The 17989-nt window shown below is 43.3% G+C and overlaps 9 non-coding genes across 9 annotated transcripts; all 9 read right to left on the bottom strand.

The window, feature by feature from the left end:
* Nucleotides 1-992: 992 nt before the first annotated feature.
* Nucleotides 993-1064, bottom strand: trnac-gca (transfer RNA cysteine (anticodon GCA)). Its single transcript has one exon. It is a non-coding gene; the product is annotated as a tRNA-Cys (tRNA).
* An 83-nt stretch (nt 1065-1147) lies between these two features.
* On the bottom strand, nt 1148-1235 carry trnay-gua (transfer RNA tyrosine (anticodon GUA)). The gene is given in 2 exon segments: nt 1148-1183; nt 1198-1235. It is a non-coding gene; the product is annotated as a tRNA-Tyr (tRNA).
* Nucleotides 1236-1795: 560 nt separating this feature from the next.
* trnac-gca (transfer RNA cysteine (anticodon GCA)) lies at nt 1796-1867 on the bottom strand. Its single transcript has one exon. It is a non-coding gene; the product is annotated as a tRNA-Cys (tRNA).
* A 2097-nt stretch (nt 1868-3964) lies between these two features.
* trnac-gca (transfer RNA cysteine (anticodon GCA)) lies at nt 3965-4036 on the bottom strand. The gene has a single exon. It is a non-coding gene; the product is annotated as a tRNA-Cys (tRNA).
* Nucleotides 4037-5727: 1691 nt separating this feature from the next.
* On the bottom strand, nt 5728-5799 carry trnac-gca (transfer RNA cysteine (anticodon GCA)). Its single transcript has one exon. It is a non-coding gene; the product is annotated as a tRNA-Cys (tRNA).
* An 83-nt stretch (nt 5800-5882) lies between these two features.
* On the bottom strand, nt 5883-5969 carry trnay-gua (transfer RNA tyrosine (anticodon GUA)). The gene is given in 2 exon segments: nt 5883-5918; nt 5933-5969. It is a non-coding gene; the product is annotated as a tRNA-Tyr (tRNA).
* Nucleotides 5970-6567: 598 nt separating this feature from the next.
* trnac-gca (transfer RNA cysteine (anticodon GCA)) lies at nt 6568-6639 on the bottom strand. The gene has a single exon. It is a non-coding gene; the product is annotated as a tRNA-Cys (tRNA).
* Nucleotides 6640-11053: 4414 nt separating this feature from the next.
* On the bottom strand, nt 11054-11125 carry trnac-gca (transfer RNA cysteine (anticodon GCA)). The gene has a single exon. It is a non-coding gene; the product is annotated as a tRNA-Cys (tRNA).
* A 92-nt stretch (nt 11126-11217) lies between these two features.
* On the bottom strand, nt 11218-11304 carry trnay-gua (transfer RNA tyrosine (anticodon GUA)). Its single transcript is given in 2 exon segments — nt 11218-11253; nt 11268-11304. It is a non-coding gene; the product is annotated as a tRNA-Tyr (tRNA).
* Nucleotides 11305-17989: the final 6685 nt, after the last annotated feature.

Genomic DNA, 17989 nt, shown 5'->3' with positions numbered 1-17989 from the left:
TAAGTTATTTCGGATGTGGCGAGAATTCTGATTATTGAACTTAATTACCTGGGAGACTTTTTTTACTCCAAGGTATTTAAATTCTGAGACCAGATCAAGCTCGACACCGTTAAGAAAGACATTGGGTTGCTTTAGTTCAGTGTGATGTTTTGAAAAGTACATACAGACCGTTTTAGTGGTGTTTAACAAGAGGACACGAATCCTTAAGCCAGTCATGCACCAACAATAAGGCAGGTGTGAGGTCATCAGCAGCTTGCTGAACGTTTTGGTTTGAGTGTATATGACTGCATCATCCGCATACATCTGTGAAAATACATTTGGACAAGCATTTAGTAAGTTATTGATAAAGAGAGAAAATAAAACTGGCCCAAGCATCGACCCCTGTGTGACTCCAACATCACTGTCTAAACTTGAAGACTTCACACCATCAACTACCACATACTGTTTCCTGTGGGACAGATGTAAACCATTAAAGAGCTTGGCTGGAGATGTTAAACTGAGTCAACATGGAAAGCAAGATCTGGTGGTTTACGGAGTCGAAGGCTTTCTTTAAGTCTAAGAAGACAGCCCCAACACAGGGACTCCTATCCAGCAAGCTCTTAATATTTTCTGTTAACACACACAGGGCAGTGTCTGTGGAGTGATGGGTAGAAAAGCCAAACTGTAATGGATGTAAGGAGGGTTTGGTGTTTTCTAGGTGAGCAGTGAGAAGCTTGTCTACCCATTTCTCAGCTATTTTCGATATAACAGGAAGGATGCTTATAGATCGATAATTAGCCATGTTTGTTTTAGCACCTGAATTGGTGTTACTGGTGTTATCATGAATTTTGCTAAATCTGCCCTTATGTGTGACGCATTTGCAAAGTTGTACATTACCTTCCAAAGGTACGTTTCAGATGTATTTAGCGCCAAGTATTTTAATGCATTTATAAAGCTTCAAGTCTCTACGAGAAGGAACAATAAAGTTAAGTCCAACAAACTGAGGAGCAGCCAGGGGGCATCTGGATTTGAACCAGAGAGCTCTTGATCTGCAGTCAAATGCTCTACCACTGAGCTATACCCCCTTACTTTAAACTAAATAATAGATAAACTGTGAGCCATTATGAATGCTGTTCTAGCATTTGAACACTTGACCCCACCTAAAAGCTACTTCAAGCCGGATTTGAACCAGCAACCTAAGGATTTCTGCTGTTTAATCTACAGTCCCCTGCTCTACCAACTAAGCTATCGAATGCACAATGTTGGGTTTTCGAGCTCTAGAAAACCTCTGGCAAGAGAAAGGAGGATCTGGTAAATGTCAGTTTCCTCAATATGTCAACCCTGTGTTTAGTTTGTATTGTCGCTGCTGTGTTTTATGGGTTCTCAGACTTTTCTTGAGCTGCTGTGGTGTGATTCAGATCAAGGTGCATTTTTGTATTTTCAAAGTTGTATATCACATTCCAAATGTGATATACAACTGTGATATCCAACTTCTTGATCTGCAGTCAAATGCTCTACCACTGAGCTATACCCCCTTTGAAAAACTAAATAGTAGATAAACTGTGAGCCATCATGAATGTTCTAGCATATGAACGCTTGACCTGTGTGACGCCACCAAAAAGATCTTTCGAGCTAGATACAAACCACCAACCTAAGGATTCCAGCTGTTTAGAACACAGTCCTCCACTCTACCAACTGAGCTATTGAGGGCACAAAGTTGGGTTTTTGAGCTCTGGATAAATCTCTGGCAAGAGAAAGGAGGATCTGGTAAATGCCATCGCTGAGTTGCAGACAGCAGAGAAACTGAGGAGCAGCCAGGGGGCACCCAGATTTGAACTGGAGACCTCTTGATCTGCAGTCAAATGCTCTACCACTGAGCTATACCCCCTAACTTAATAGTGTTTTATGAATTATCAGAGACTTTTCTTGAGCTGGTGTGGTGGGATTTAGATCAAGGTGCAAAGCAAAGGAAGGATTCTGTCTTTTCTGGGGATTCTCGAGATGATTAAAATAATTTATCCTGTGATTTGTCCTGTTTTTTAGCTCTCTTAGATCTATTGAAGGCCCATTTTGGATATCCACAAGCAGAGAGGGCTTTCTCCACATTTTGCTCCTCTTTCACTTTTCCCTCTGTGTTAGTAGGCACCACTTGAGCTCTGTGGTGTAGTGTTCCGGATCACTCCGAGTTTGTGCTGCAGTGGATGGTGTGAGTCAAACAGCAGGTATTGGTCCATATGTATAGGCTTCCTGTAAACTTCTACCTGGAGTCGCCTGGCCTCTCCTATTGTTACTGCACAAACTAAAAAGGCCAGTTTGTTCTCCTTGGCTTCTTCCCATGTGAACTTGACAAAACTCCGAGCCATAAACAAAATAATGTAGTCTACTCCATTCAGTGAGGAGTGCAGTGAGTGTTACATTGGAGAAACTAAACAGCTACTCCATAAGAGGATGTAACAACACCGGTGGGAGAGTTCCTCTGGACCCCAGTCTGCTGTACAGCTCCATCTCAAAGACAATAACCACTCCTTTGAAGATAGTAAAGTTCCCATCTGAGCCAGAGAAAAGAAATGGTTTGAGAGAGGAGTTAAAGAAGCTTTTTTTGTTAGGAAAGAGAATCCTTCCTTAAACAGAAATGGGGGCCTGAGACATAATCTCTCCCCATCTACAACTCCATCCTCATACCCAGAACAATGAGAAGAATAGCGGGGTCGTTAAGGGCTGAATAGGGTAGTTTCAGCTGAAACTGGAGACAATAGCTGTTTACAGTTTCAGTGTAGTTAGCCCCTCCCCTCAGATAGAGCTAAAGGCAGTGGCCACCAGCAATCTGACCAGAACTGAAGAAGCGGCTTGGATGAGCAGCAAAAAGTCTTCACTCCTACAAGATTTGTCCAGTTGACAGATTTAACTTCATTGTTTGCTATGGATCAGACCTGGACAACTGAGGGTATACACCAGGGGTCACCAACCCTGTGCCCGCGGGCGCCATGTCGCCCCCAAGCCCCACATGAGTCGCCCGCAGACCAGTTCTAAAAATAGCACAACTCACTGCATCTAAAATTTAATTTTATTCTGTTGCTATTTTTTTAATCACCCTTGCGTTTATATAGATTTAAAAATGACAATATCTTAAACATATGTTCATTATACGTGAAGTATAGATAGATAAGTTAAGGTGAACTTTGACCTACTCACTTCAAAGGTCAGTATTGTGCGCGTGACAAAACCAGTGCTCCGCTCGCGAGCGCTGTGAGGATGCGCTGAATGCAGTTTCTTACTCCATGGTAGAAAATAAAGAGATCACTTTCACAACGATTTAAGACTGTAAAAGAAACCTGCGCGTATCTCATCTGCGGAGCGACTGTGGCGACGGCAAAGCGGCACAATGTGGAGGGACACTTCACTATGTCTCACAAACGCAGCTTTGGGTAAACACCAGGCTTTTTCCACGACACCGGTGAAAAAGTCACACAACGCAACCGAAATTTATTTAAAAATATGTACGCTTATTTTTCTTTAACATTACATAATTGATAACTTTATGAAACATGGTGCAATGTATATTATTTATGTTTTGTTAAAAAGGTTTGTCAATGGATAGTGAAAATGGGATACTTTTCCTATGAGATGTAGTGATGTAAGTGTCATCTGGAAATTTAACAATTACTAAGATTAGTAAAGTTAAAGTGCTGAATACTGATATCTGTTTCCCTCCTTGCTCATCGTTGATAATTATTTTGAGAAATCATTAATGTGATCAGTGTCTTGCAACGTGATCAGTGTGTTCACATAGATGATTATCATTTATCATTGTTAATAATTTATAACTAAAGACAAACTGAGCAAATGTGTTATTTCAGAAGAGCGTCTCAAACTGGTAGCCCTTCGTATGACTCAGTGCCCATAAAGTAGCTCTCAGGTTAAAAAAGGTTGGTGACCCCTGGTATACACAGACAAAGCTTGTAGTCCAACTAAGTGTGGACCAGCCAGGGGGCATCTGGATTTGAACCAGAGACCTCTTGATCTGCAGTCAAATGCTCTACCACTGAGCTATACCCCCTTACAGGAACCTAAATAGTAGATGAACTGTGAGCCATTATGAATGCTGTTCTAGCATTTGAACGCTTGACCCCACCTAAAAGCTCCTTGGTGGTATTATTCACCAAGTATTTTAATGCAGTGGTCCCCAACCACCGGGCTGTGGACCGGTACCTGTCCGTGGATCAATTGTTACCAGGCCACCGGCCGTCCAAGAAATAATTAATTATTTCCATTGCATTTATTATCTGAGTCTGAACAATCGTTTATTTTGAAAACACAACCCAACAACTTAACCACTTAGCATTCCGACGGCCCGCCTGCGACTGGATATAAAGATCTGTGCGTAAAATTACGCGCGCGTATTGCGTAATTTTACGCAGCAGTTTTAAACATGACGAAACGGACAAAACAAAGGAAGTACGAGACCGAGGACACTGTGGATGTTTGTACAAGTTAAACTAGAGGCATCTCGGACCTGGAGCGGTTCGTGAAGATCTCATGGTGGACTCAGGAGCAGAGGACCTTATGTTTTGATGGACTGGATGTTCCTGATCGGTAAGCGTGGTTTATTCTGCTATTAACTTAATTATGAGTCAAATGTGTATCATGTGTAATCATTAGCATTAGCTAATGCCAAACTGCGCCCCCCGACCACGCACACACCACTTGGGTGAAGTGTCTTGCCTAAGGACACAATGACAGAAATTGGTCCGAGTGGGACTCGAAAGCTCTAACCACTGAGCCACTGTTGCAGAAGGACTGTGTCACTGTACAATCATGTACAGTGTGTTCTTAGTTTCCAGTGTGTGTTTGTTTACATTTTGAAGTGTGTGTGTGTTTGTTCACTGTTTGCAGTGTGTGGTTTGTAAATATATATTTATTTTGACCCATACCACTTGTTTTGACTGTATTTTATATACAAATATAAATTTTGTATTGTGTTTTGATATGATATATAAATGTACAGTAATAGAGCAGCTGGGTGTGCAGATACAGATTCCTCTCAGTGTGAGTTTTCAGTAGAGCCTTGTTGATGTCTGTGGGTTGAAACATTCAAAAGTTGTTGCACTTTTTCCAAACGTTCTCCAAATGTCTTCATTCATAGGTTCATAGGTTTGGAGAGGCCTGGACTTACTCATGATAAAATGATTGTAAAACTCTAACTTTTATAGGTATTGACCTCAAATTTGAAATGTAAGTGGTCAACAATCTTGTCAGTTGAGATATAGTGTATTTTTGTCCCCAGCTCCTACTGTAGCTTTCTACACCTTCATTTTCACAAAAAATTTTTGGTGAGGATGAGAAAAAATCTTTTTTATGTGTGTTCCAAAGTGTATAAATGCTCAGCAGACAAACTTACAGTGATTCTGACACCTGTGGGTAAAATTATACGGTGTTACCTTTACAAAGACCCCAAACTAGTGCAGTTACTGCTGAGGGTTCAATAATAGTGATTATTTTAATTTGGAGAGGTCAGAACAAAGGCAATTTCACCAAAATGACCCGGAATACGAAGGGGTTTTTAACCCACAAATTAGCAAAATGAGTAAACGGGGGTTTTCTTTCCCCCGGTCAATGGTAAAATTTTCAAGCGTTGGCCGGTCCACGGTGATAAAAAGGTTGGGGACCACTGTTTTAATGCATTTATAAAGCCTCAAGGTTCTACGAGAAGGAACAATAAAGTAAAATCCAACACACTGAGGAGCAGCCAGGGGGCATCCGGATTTGAACCGGAGACCTCTTGATCTGCAGTCAAATGCTCTACCACTGAGCTATACCCCCTCACATGAAACAAAATAGTAGATAGACTGTGAGCCATCATGAATGTTGTTCTAGCATATGAACGTTTGACCTCACCTAAAAGTTCCTTCGAGCCGGATTTGAACCAGCGACCTAAGGATTTCAGCTGTTCAGTCTACAGTCCTCCGCTCTACCAACTGAGCTATCGAAGGTACGATGTTGGGTTTTCGAGCTCTAGATAAACCTCTGGCAAGAGAAAGGAGGATCTGGTAAATGTCAGTGTTCTCAATACATCAACCCTGTGTTTAGTTTGTATTGTCTCTGCTGTGTTTTATGGGTTCTCAGACTTTTCTTGAGCTGCTGTGGTGTGATTCAGATCAAGGTGCATTTTTGTATTTGCAAAGTTGTATATTACATTCCAAATGTGATATACAACTTCTTGATCTGCAGTCAAATTCTCTACCGCTGAGCTATACCCTCTTCCAAAAAACTAAATAGTAGTTTAGTTTGTATTGTCTCTGCTGTGTTTTATGAGTTATCAGAGACTTCTTGAGCTGGTGTGGTGGGATTTAGATCAAGGTGCAAAGCAAAGGAAGGATTCTGTCTTTTCTGGGAATTCTCGAGATGATTCAAGTTATTTATCATTTTTCTAAATATGCTCTTATGTGTGATGTATTGCAAAGTTGTATATTACCTTCCAAAGGTACGCTTCAGATGTATTTAGCACCAAGTATTTTAATGCATTTATAAAGCCTCAAGGTTCTATGAGAAGGAACAATAAAGTTAAGTCCAACAAACTGAGGAGCAGTCAGGGGGCATCTGGATTTGAACCAGAGACCTCTTGATCTGCAGTCAAATGCTCTACCACTGAGCTATTCCCCCTAACGTGAAGTTGAATAGTAGACAGACTGTGAGCCATTATGAATGCTGTTCCAGCATTTGAACACTTGACCTGTTTAACCCCACCTAAGAAAGGAGGATCTGGTAAATGTCAGTGTTCTCAATATATCAACCCTGTGTTTAGTTTGTATTGTCTCTGCTGTGTTTTATGGGTTCTCACAGACTTTTCTTGAACTGCTGTGGTGGGATTCAGAGCAAGTATTTTAATGCATTTATAAAGCCTCAAGGTTCTACGAGAAGGAACAATAAAGTTCAGTCCAAAAAACTGAGGTTCATAGTCCAAAGTTCATAGTCCAACAAACCCCCTTCCACCAAGCTAAATAGTAGATGAACTCTGAGCCATCATGAATGTTGTTCTAGCATTTGAACGCTTGACCTGTCTGAAAAAGATCCTTCGAGCCGGATTTGAACCAGCGACCTAAGGATTTCAGCTCTTGAGTCTACAGTTTGTTTGTTTTTTTGTTGTTTTTTTTTACTTTTATTATCAAAAATATAATTTCATAAAATCACAGTACAAAATACATTGGGGCAAGTGGGGGAGAGGACGGGGGGATGGAAACACACATGGTGGAAAATGGGAAACATACAAGAAATAATAAATAAATGTGTACATGTACATCACAAGACAGGCGACACTGGGGCAAGTAGGGAGGGTGCGGGGTTGGATAGGACACATGGGGGGCGGGGCGGACTGGGACATGATTTGAGAAATAATTGAATAAACAATCTTTGCGCATTTTGGTTTCAGTCTTTCAGGACCTGAGGTGGGGTGGGGGATGGGGTGAGTGATCAAAAGTGAAAGTCCAAATGTCCTTGGGGGGTGACGAGGGTGTTGCGGGGGAGCAGGGTCTTGTTAAAATGGTGGGGGATGGCTATGTGAAGGTGTTGGAGGTGGGTGGTAAGGTGGTTCGTGAACAGGGTCCAGTGGGGGGCGGTGCGCTGATCGTACAGGTGGAGGTTTCTGACGAAGAAGATGGTGTACCGGGCTATGGACATGATGAGTTTGACGAGGGGGAGGTTGGGTCTGGATGGCTGATCAGGTGGACGGTCGGGCGGGCGGTGATGGTGGCGATGTTCTGGAGGACGTGGGTCTGGGGTGCGGTGATCCGGGGTGCGGTGATCCAGGGTGCGGTGATCCGGGATGCGGTGATCCGGGGTGCGGTGATCCGGGATGCGGTGATCCGGGGTGCGGTGATCCGGGGTGCGGTGATCCGGGGTGCGGTGATCCGAGGTGCGGTGATCCGGGGTGCGGTGATCCGGGGTGCGGTGATCTGGGGTGTGGTAATCTGGGGTGCGCTGGTCCGATGGGTGGTCTGGGGTGTGGTGATCTGGGGTGCGCTGGTCCGGTGGGTGTCCCGGAGTGTGATGGGTGAGCACCTGGCCTGCCGCACGATGGTCCGGGCGATGGTCAGCTGAAGCGGCTGGAGCGACGACAGCTGGGCTGTGGTGGGCTCCGGCGATGAGCTGACGGTCGGCCGCGGCGCCGGGGCGGTGGTCGGCTCCAGGGCGCCCCCTTCCGGCCCCGAACAGGAGAGACCAGTGCTCTTGGTCGTCCCCTCCCAGGGCCGCTGGCGGTGGGAGACTCCAGTCCAGCCTCCGGGCGAGGAGGTCCTGGACCCGGACCCAGAAGCGGCGGGCGGCACCACATTTGCAAAAAAGATGTATGAGAGTCTCAGGGGATTCCCCGCACACTGGGCAGTCTCTGCCATACACCGTGGGGCTGATGGCGTGTAACTGTATGCACGTGTAAATCAGTCTGTGTTTCAATTTAATTCAAAGTTACTGACTATATGTGGTAAACCATTCGAATGTGTAGGCCCAGATGGATGTGATGTCGTGCGAGGGGAATGTCTGTGACCATTTGTGTTCTGCCGCGGGACGTCTGAAGACTCCAGGGATCAGCACTCTGTAACATGCTCGGGTGTTCATCTCGGTCAGCTTCTTCCACACGGTCCCGCCCGCCCAAACGTCAAAGTCGAAGCCGGCGGCGGGGGAGTTGACTCCTCCCGTCCCCGGCCCGGGGGTGCTCCCCCTGAGGGCCGGCGCACCGCGGAGCAGAGCGCCTTCCCCCAGGAGGGACCCCCATTTGACTCCAACGTTCAGGCGGACGGGCTCGACAGGAGGTCCGGGTTGAACCGCAGGGGGATGCTGGACAGCTGCCCGGCCGTGGCCGGCGCGGCGATCGCCAAGGGCCTCAGCGCCCACCACGCCGCCCACGCCTCCCGTTTGAATGGGGGCAGGCTGTCCAGCATCGAGGGCGGCAGCATCTGGCAGAGCCTGTACACTCCCTGGCTGCCCCCCAAGCCCATGGCTTGGCCGAAAAAGGGTTTCCAGGGGGCATGACAGTGGGGGTCCAGGAACCTGCGGACAAGTTTCAGTCTGAGGCTGTTCTTTTTGGTGACCAGGTCCACAAGCCCTAGACCCCCTCTGTCGTAGCCCCCCACGATGGTGTCGTGGGCCACCAGCGCTCTCTCCCTCTTCCAGATGAAGCGGCTGAGGGCCACGCTCAGTCGGTTGGCGACGTCACCCGGCAGGTGGAGCACCGTTAGCGCATGCACCAGCGTGGACACACAGAGGGCATTGACGACCAGCACTTTTCCCTTTACAGTGAGCGTCCTGAGGTTCCAGAGCGAGATGGTCCGCCTGATCTTCAGCAGGGATTTCTCCCACTGCTTCTCGGCGCAGACCACCTCGTCCTTCCCCATCAGGACGCCCAGTACTCGGTACTGGTCATCGGCCCTCCGCATGTCCATGCTGAGGCGCGCTGGGGCGACGTCGCCGCAGAACGACACCGATGTTTTTGACCAGTTCACCTCCCCGCCCGAGGCTAGGCAGTAGACGCCTAGCTCGTGGAGAGCCGCTTCCAGGCTCTCCACATCTCGGATGAAGAGGTTGGTGTCGTCTGCGTACTGAATGACCCTCAGCTCGCCTCCAGAGGGAGAAACGATGCCATGGGCGTGGGGGTTCTTCTTGATGAGTGCGGCTAGGGGCTCCGCCACGATGCTGTACAGAAGAGAGGAGAGGGGACAGCCCTGCCTCACCGATCTGCTTAATGAGAAGGTGTCAGTCAGCGAACCATTGCACTTCACTCTCGACCGGGCATTTTGGTAGAGGAGTTGGATCCATGCAATGAAAGTGTCGCCAAACCTGAACCTCCGCAAGACGTCCCACAGGAATGAGTGTTCCACCCTGTCGAACGCCTTGCGGAAGTCCACGCTGACATGTACCCCCCCCCTGTGTGGTGCATGTGTCTGATGAGGTACTTGTTGGTGAGGATGTTGTCAGCAATGTCCCGGTGCGGAATACTATATGACTGGGCCGGACTGATGACGAACGCGATGACTAATGGCGGTTGGCGAGAATTTTGGTGAGTATCTTGTAGTCGGTGTTGAGCAATGAAATGGGTCTGTAGTTTTCTAAATCCAATTTACTGTCCTTTTTGTGTAGTAATGTAATGACGCCAGTGCAGAATGATGCAGAAACGCGGTTCTCAGATTGCATCTGCGTGTATAGTGACTGCAGTGTGGGCGCGATGCAGTGAGCGAAAGTCTTATAAAACTCACTCGTGAGGCCATCCTGACCGGAACTCTTGTTATTGTTTGTGTGTATGTGTCTTGTATGTTCCCCATTTTCCACCATGTGTGTTTCCATCCCTCCGCCCCCCCCACTTGCCCCAATGTACTTTGTACTGTGATTTTATGAAATGATATTTTTGATAATAAAAGTAAAGAAAAAAAGTACAACATTGTTTTTTTTTTTAGTTCTCGATAAATCTCTGGCAAGAGAAAGGAGGATCTGGTAAATGTCAATGCTGAGGAGCAGACAGCAGACAAATTGAGGAGGAGCTAGGGGGCATTCAGATTTGAACTGGAGACCTCTTGATCTGCAGTCAAATGCTCTACCACTGAGCTATACCCCCTTCTACGAACTGAAATAGTAGATAAACTGTGAGCGATTATGAATACTCTTTTTGCATTTGAATGCCTGATCTGTTTGACACCACCTAAAAGATCCTTCGAGCCGGATTTGAACCAGCGACCTAAGGATTTCAGCTCTTGAGTCTACAGTTCTCCGCTCTACCAAAAGAAATGTTGACGGCTAGAAATTTGGTCTTTGAGCTCTGGATAAATCTCTGGCAAGAGAAAGGATGATCTGGTAAATGTCAGTGTTGGTGCCAAATCTAGCATTGCTTCTCAATATATCAACCCTGTGTTTAGTTTGTATTGTCTCTGCTGTGTTTTATACCCTTATGTGTGATGTATTGCAAAGTTGTATATTACCTTCCAAAGGTATGTTTCAGATGTATTTATCACCAAGTATTTTAATGCATTTATAAAGCCTCAAGGTTCTACGAGAAGGAACAATAAAGTTAAGTCCACCAAACTGAGAAGCAGCCAGGGGGCATCTGGATTTGAACCAGAGACCTCTTGATCTGCAGTCAAATGCTCTACCACTGAGCTATACCCCCTTCCATGAAACTAAATAATAGATACACCATGAGCCATTAAGAATGCTGTTCTTGCATTTGAACGCTTGACCTGTTTGACCCCACCTAAAACATCCTTCGAGCCGGATTTGAACCAGCGACCTAAGGATTTCAGCTGTTTAGTCTACAGTCCTCCGCTCTACCAACTGAGCTATCGAAGGCACAACGGCTGGACATCCTGATGAGGAAAGAAGAGGTGGTCTGCGCCGAGAAGCAGTTGGAGAAATCCCTACTGAAGATCGGGCAGACCATCTCGCTCTGGAACCTCAGGGCGCTCACTGCAAAAGGGAAGGTGTTGGTCGTCAGCGCCCTCTGCATGTCCACGCTGGTGTACGCGCTAACAGTGCTCCACCTGCCGGGCGACGTCGCAAACAGACTGAGAGGGACCGTTGGCCGCTTCATTTGGACAATGCGTGTGTGAGTGGTTCTTTGAGTGTCTTGAAGATGGAAAAGCGCTATATAAAAATTTGACTGTTTATCTTTTGTTTTGTTTTTTTTTTATTATGATTTTTTTTTTTTACACAGAAAATGCAGTTTTAGAAAATGCATGGTGTGAATTTATATTAGGTTAATTTTTAGATAGTTTACTTTAGTTTAGTTATGCAGATTAATCAGTCTGGTCACCACTCCCTCCGTCGTGTCTCGAGTCAGGCTTAAACATGACCGTCCAATCAGATTTGCTTATTTTAGTGACGCATACAAATACATACGAACATGATACAAAGGAGCTCAGTCGTCACCAATCATTTAGAAATAAAATAAAATCAAACCAATCTAACCTACCTCAGATGAACAGAGTTTAGTGGTTCGCTCATTGATTCTGCAGAAATCCGCCATGTTTTCAGTCCCATGTGTTATTTTTTTTTGTTGTTTCTTTTTCCCTCATAAGCATCCATATTTGTTTTCATATGGACAGATCATGTGTGTCCCTGATTGGCTAATCCACCTGTCAATCACATCCATCTGAACACGGGGAAATTCACCGGTGACCACACTCACATCCTCACAAAGTATTGAAGGAGTCTTCTGTAACTTAGGCAACTACCGTAAATTTCGGATTATAAGCCGCTACTTTTTTTCCACGCTTTGAACCCTGCGGCTTGTACAGCAGTGCGGCTTATTTATGGATTTTTTACTGGATAACGGCCCCTGGGTTTTATTTTCACGGACAAGCCTTCTACACGTGGCAGATAAATATGGCAAAAACAACTTAAGTGCATTAAAAAAATACAACTCACCAAACCGCTGCATCAGAGGGAGCCCTGCGCTGATTATGTGATTATGTCTACTCTGCTCCGCAGTTTCTTTCAAAAACTCTAAAGGCGTATCGTTTAATCCCAGGTGCTTATTCTCCATGTGCCAAAGCAGTTTTGAAGGTTTCATTGCCTTATTTGCTTTTCCCGTATGTTACGTAGAGCGGACTGTGCGCGTGAGTCACCTGCAGCGACAAACCCAGGTTTTAAGTAGGCATTGTCTGTTAAATTTATCTTTCTTTTTCTTGGAGGTGTAGTCTCCTCTTCTGGCTCCTCAGTTGTCCTTTTCCCCTTTGTTAAAAGCTCTCCAAAGACTTTTGTTTTGGCTCATTTTCACTCGCTTGTGGCTCTACTTTTGTGCGTCGTGTCTGATGTGTTATACGTGATACGTCACCGCGGAGACAAGAGCAGATAATAAACTTGCTACTACATCAAATAGATTTCTGTGGCGATTTCCAGCAGGATTTTCATGATACATCTATGGACGAGCTTATTAGTGTGTCATTAGGGACGGGCCAAAGTTGCTCCTGACCCCTGTGCGCACAACGTCTGAAAATCAGGGCTCTTTACGCAGGACTGTGAGCTGTGTCTGTGTCTGTGTCTGTGTCTGTGTCTGTGAGACGTGAGACGTGAGCGGTGTTTGTTTTGAACATTGTTCCGCGAGTGTGACGCTTATTTTGAGCAACGAAAAATAAGAAAATATAATTTTATTTTAAGATCATAATAATCTTCCAATTTAAACTACAACAAAAAAGAACTAACACAAATAAAATACACTTCAGCCACGCAGAGCCGCAGTATAAGGCTGAAAGAGGCGCATACGGCTCCGGAGCCGCGGGTTGCAGACTCCTGAAATAGAGCCACTGCACGTAAGCTCGACATCAATGAATCCAACTTGGTCAATGTAAAAGACGACAAAAGTTTTCAGAGGAAATAAAAGCAGATTTTCCGTTTTGGTGCAGTTTTATTTTCTAAACCTGCAGATGTGTTCATCCCGTGTTGTTGTCGTGTTGGTTCCAATTTTCAGGCACAGTTTAAAAAAAAGCGTGTCAGTGCACCGTCTTTCTGTGTAAATATCTCATGTTACAATATGAAAACCTGCGGCTTTTATTCAGGTGCGGCTTATATATGTACAAAATTGATTTTCTCTTCAAATTTAGCTGGTGCGGCTTTTAATCAGGTGCGCTCTGTAGTCCGAAATTTACGGTATATAAACTATCAACTGAAGCTAAAACTGTGTCTTTGACTCAGATTTTGGATTAATTACGTTTCTCTGCTTGTGGGTTCTGTAGTTTTGTCAGACCATGCAGCGTGGGCCTGAACAATGTCTTAAACTGGACTGGACCATTCAGGCTCACAGCTTCTGAGCCCAAATACTAAATATAGATCACTTGCTATATATTGTTTGTGTAATGTTTTGTTATTTATCTGCATATTCTGTTTTATTATAGTGAACAAAAACTCAAATACTGTCTTTGGCCTCTACTTTAATCACATCACCGGCTCCTTTAAAAGTGGGTCTACCATTCCTGGATTGGGTTGAGTACTCATTGTAAGGTACAGTGGTAGTAGAAGTAGTCTATTGAAATTTACATTGGACTAAAAGTATGGTAATGTGACTAAAAGGTACTCAAAAGCACGTATAAGTACTGCTCTCAAAATGTTAAAGTATCTCCTCACTAAAAGAGTGAGTGACCGATATATTGGGCTAATATTTGTACTTGTTGACCTCCAGCGCAGGTCAATATTTAGTCTTGGTATTTTTGATGCCCAAAGAGTACGCATAAAGCTTTATTTAAACTTCAGTGTGACCACACTGCTCTCTCATGAAAAGGTAGTAAATGTAAGTAACATAATTAGCCAAAAATCATCAAAAATCTGCCCTACCAATGGCTTATAAACAATGCCAATCCAGAAATATCGGCAGAGTTTATAAGCCATTGATTTCTCTGGATTCTAAACAATTTATATCAGCATCGGCAATAAGCAGAAAAAAAGAAAGAATTTATTCGTCGATGTGTACAAACTACCTACTATAAATGTGTGCGCTCTATGGGTCCTCTTTATTTGAGGGAGTTACTTCAACTCTATACTCCACCCAGTGCCCTGAGGTCAGCTGACCAGTCTCTGCTCTTGTGCCCAAAGCCAGAGGTGACACAGCCTTCTTTGTGGCAGTGCCCAGACTATGGAACAGCGCCCTCTGTCTTTAACACAGTTTAAGACAAGACTGAAAACCCACCTCTTCTCTTAGACACCTCTTCTCTTAGACAGGATATATTGGTGTTTTTTTGTTCTTTTCTTATGTATCGTGCTTATCTGTGTATTTATTTTTGTTGACTATTATGTGAAGAACTTTGGTCAGCTTAGTTGTTTTTAAATGTGCTATAGAAATCATAAATTGCATGAAATGATCTAAAAATCGTTGTCCAGTGTAAACACAAGAGGGCAGTAGAGGATAATAAATCCTTCTTCAACATGACCACAGTCTGACCATATCTGCAGGTCAGACTGTGGTTATCTCCATGGAGAGCAGCAGGTACCACCAGACCTTATAACAGGTCAGATCTGTGGAATGGTGACGCTATATACAGCATGTTTTTTTCCTAGGTATGTCATAGCAATAGAACACATGTGATTGAATAAATGCAAGATAGATAAGTAAGTTTAGTGTCGTATTGTGGAACATTTCAGGATAAGCAATATAACTTTTCTTCCACTGAGATACAGTTTTGCAACAGTTTTCCAACCACTGCATTACTGTAATTTAAACACAAGATGGCAGCAGAGGTTAAGGATCATGGTCTATGTAGTTTTCTCTGATATTCATTATGCTGCAAGGTACAAATCACCTAATATGTATTGTAAAGTTCCATTATTACATTAAATTGCATGATATAGGCCAGTATTGTTATTATTATTTTTTTATATATATAGATGCAATAGTTATTAAATCAAATAGTAAAAATCCAACTGCGTGTTAGGGATTTTTGTAAAACTCCACACAGAACCATTTAGGGTCGTTTCTGTTGTGAGGTGAGGGGAGCACAAGGAGTCAGGGGACTGTAGGGAGAGGAGGGTTTTGGTCTTCAGTCTGTCACCATGGTTACTGTAGAGGTTAGTGATGTAACTGCAGTTTAGGAAATGTTGTGACTCTCATTGTTTGTTACAGAGTTTGTACAGACCTGACCCAAATCTTAAACCATAAACAGTTTGATAGATTAGGGATTTACTTATTTAGTTGATTAATTATGTCCAAAATTTGTATAAGTTGACTTATCATTTTATTTACATTACAAGGATTTATATCAGACAACAGCAGAAAGCAAAAGTTAGTTAGTGAGTGAGTGAGCTGAAGATTTGGTATTTCTTGGTATTTTGGTGTCTAAAAAGGCACATTAAAAGGCAGGGTTTTTTATATAAATACACTGTTTCTGAGTACTTTCTTCTACATAAATAGTAGTTTTTGCATGAACTCTCCCTGCAGGTGTAGTCTTGTGAGTGCAGTTTGGGTCAGTTACCTGGACAAACGTAACAGTTTTAAGAGCTTTTGCCACGCCCTCTTTTTAGTCGACTAATCGATGGACAGCACATGTGTCTTTAGTCCAGCAAGAATGTTTTTAGTCGACTATTGGTCTAATCCAGATACTAAATTATCTGAATGAATTAGTATTCCTCAGTATTCATGAGTATTCCTTAGTATTCCTCATCATTCCTCAGTATTCCTCAGTATTCTTTAGTATTCCTCAGTATTCTTCAGCATTCCTCAGTATTCCTCAGTATTCCTTAGTATTTCTCAGTATTCCTCAGTATTACTTAGTATTCCTCAGTATTCCTTAGTATTCCTCAGTATTCCTTAAAATTCCTCAGTATTCCTCAGTATTCTTCAGTATTCCTCAGTATTCCTTAAAATTCCTCAGTATTCTTCAGCATTCCTCAGTATTCCTCAGTATTCCTTAGTATTTCTCAGTATTCCTCAGTATTACTTAGTATTCCTCAGTATTCCTTAGTATTCCTCAGTATTCCTTAAAATTCCTCAGTATTCCTCAGTATTCTTCAGTATTCCTCAGTATTCCTTAAAATTCCTCAGTATTCTTCAGTATTCCTCAGTATTCTTTAATATTCCCCAGTATTCCTTACCATCGAGTTTATGTTTGAAATGATTGTATTGTGAGATCACAGCTGGTCAGTCCATGTAGTTAGCAGACCTGAATAGCTGAAGATTCGACTCTCTTCTATGAGTAATCAGCTCTTTTGATTCACACCAAAGAATCGATTCTCTGAGCCGTGGATTGAGGTTATGACTCGTATTAAAGTGTAGTGAACAGTGGCCTAGATCCTGATCCTCACATCTGCTCTGAGCTCAGCTGTAATCCCCCTCATGTAAACCGCACATCCACAGATAATCTGCTACTCTCTCAAATATTTTCTCTCATAAAAAACTACATTTATTTGGGTTTATTTACTTGCAGCAATTAGTGTTGTCACGATATCCTGATTTAGTTGGAATATGACCTGTTCACATCTTGTCTTTCCCTTATAACAGATCGATCTTTTGTTTATACAATTAGAGACATTTTTATTGTCAAAAACATACTTCATTTAGTGGAGTCAATGCTTGTCTCCATGGAGATGCTAAATTTAATACCATTCAGTGGAATATTGATACTTTGCAGCTGATGTCGTCAACATTCCCTGGAGGTGTGATGCTAACTGTAGGCTCTGCTCTGTCTGAAGCTCAGCCAGACTTTAATGTGAGCTTTATTTTAACACAATCTGAACAAAAAGAACTGGTTTAATTGGAACGACAACAGTGAGCCGCATTATGCCATTAAACATAACCCTCTCAAACATTAACATTAGTCACACTAGCTAGCATTAGCCATCTGTTTTTCAGTTAGTCACTCATGTTAGTCATCAAACACCTAAACAGGACCAGGGACGCTCGTATTGATCACAGGGCCTGAAAATGTGTTGTGTAAGTCCATTTTGTATTTTTTCTTGGGTTTTCTTAAAACTTTTTGACAGTGTTAGCTAATGATTGCATTGTGTATCCACGGAATCTGCTGAACATTCCACCATAGACATCCATGTAGAACATTCCCAGCATGATGTCACGGCAAAAAAATCCAGGCACAAAGAACGTCTCTGTGGAGAATAAAGGATTTTGGACCCTCCACTTAAAAACCTAGTGCCCCTTTAAGATGGTGCTTTTTTTGCTTACAGATTAAGTTCATTGCACATATTTTTATTATTTTTTTAATTAAAAGTGAAGTCGTACTTAACTGTACTGCATTCACAACTGAGCCTGTGTTGCCAGAGCCTTAATCTGCAGATAGGGGACACATACATCAGTATTACAGTTGTTATCAGTAAAAGTTATACTTGATTTGAACATGTTTACTTCATATCTGGGGACACGTTAGGTCATGTTTATGAAATTTAAAATCTAAATCTTACATACGATTCCTTTAAGTCTGCCCATCCTGGTCTGAAGGCTGCCACTCTTACTTGTCTTATTACTGTGAAATATGAAGCACTCATATACTGCACAAACAGATTATCTCCCATGCTCATATGTGCTGCTGACCGCCTG

Source organism: Periophthalmus magnuspinnatus, chromosome 22 (assembly GCF_009829125.3).
Source record: "Periophthalmus magnuspinnatus isolate fPerMag1 chromosome 22, fPerMag1.2.pri, whole genome shotgun sequence".
Lineage (NCBI taxonomy): Eukaryota > Metazoa > Chordata > Actinopteri > Gobiiformes > Gobiidae > Periophthalmus > Periophthalmus magnuspinnatus.
This window is presented reverse-complemented; position numbering and strand designations above follow the sequence as displayed.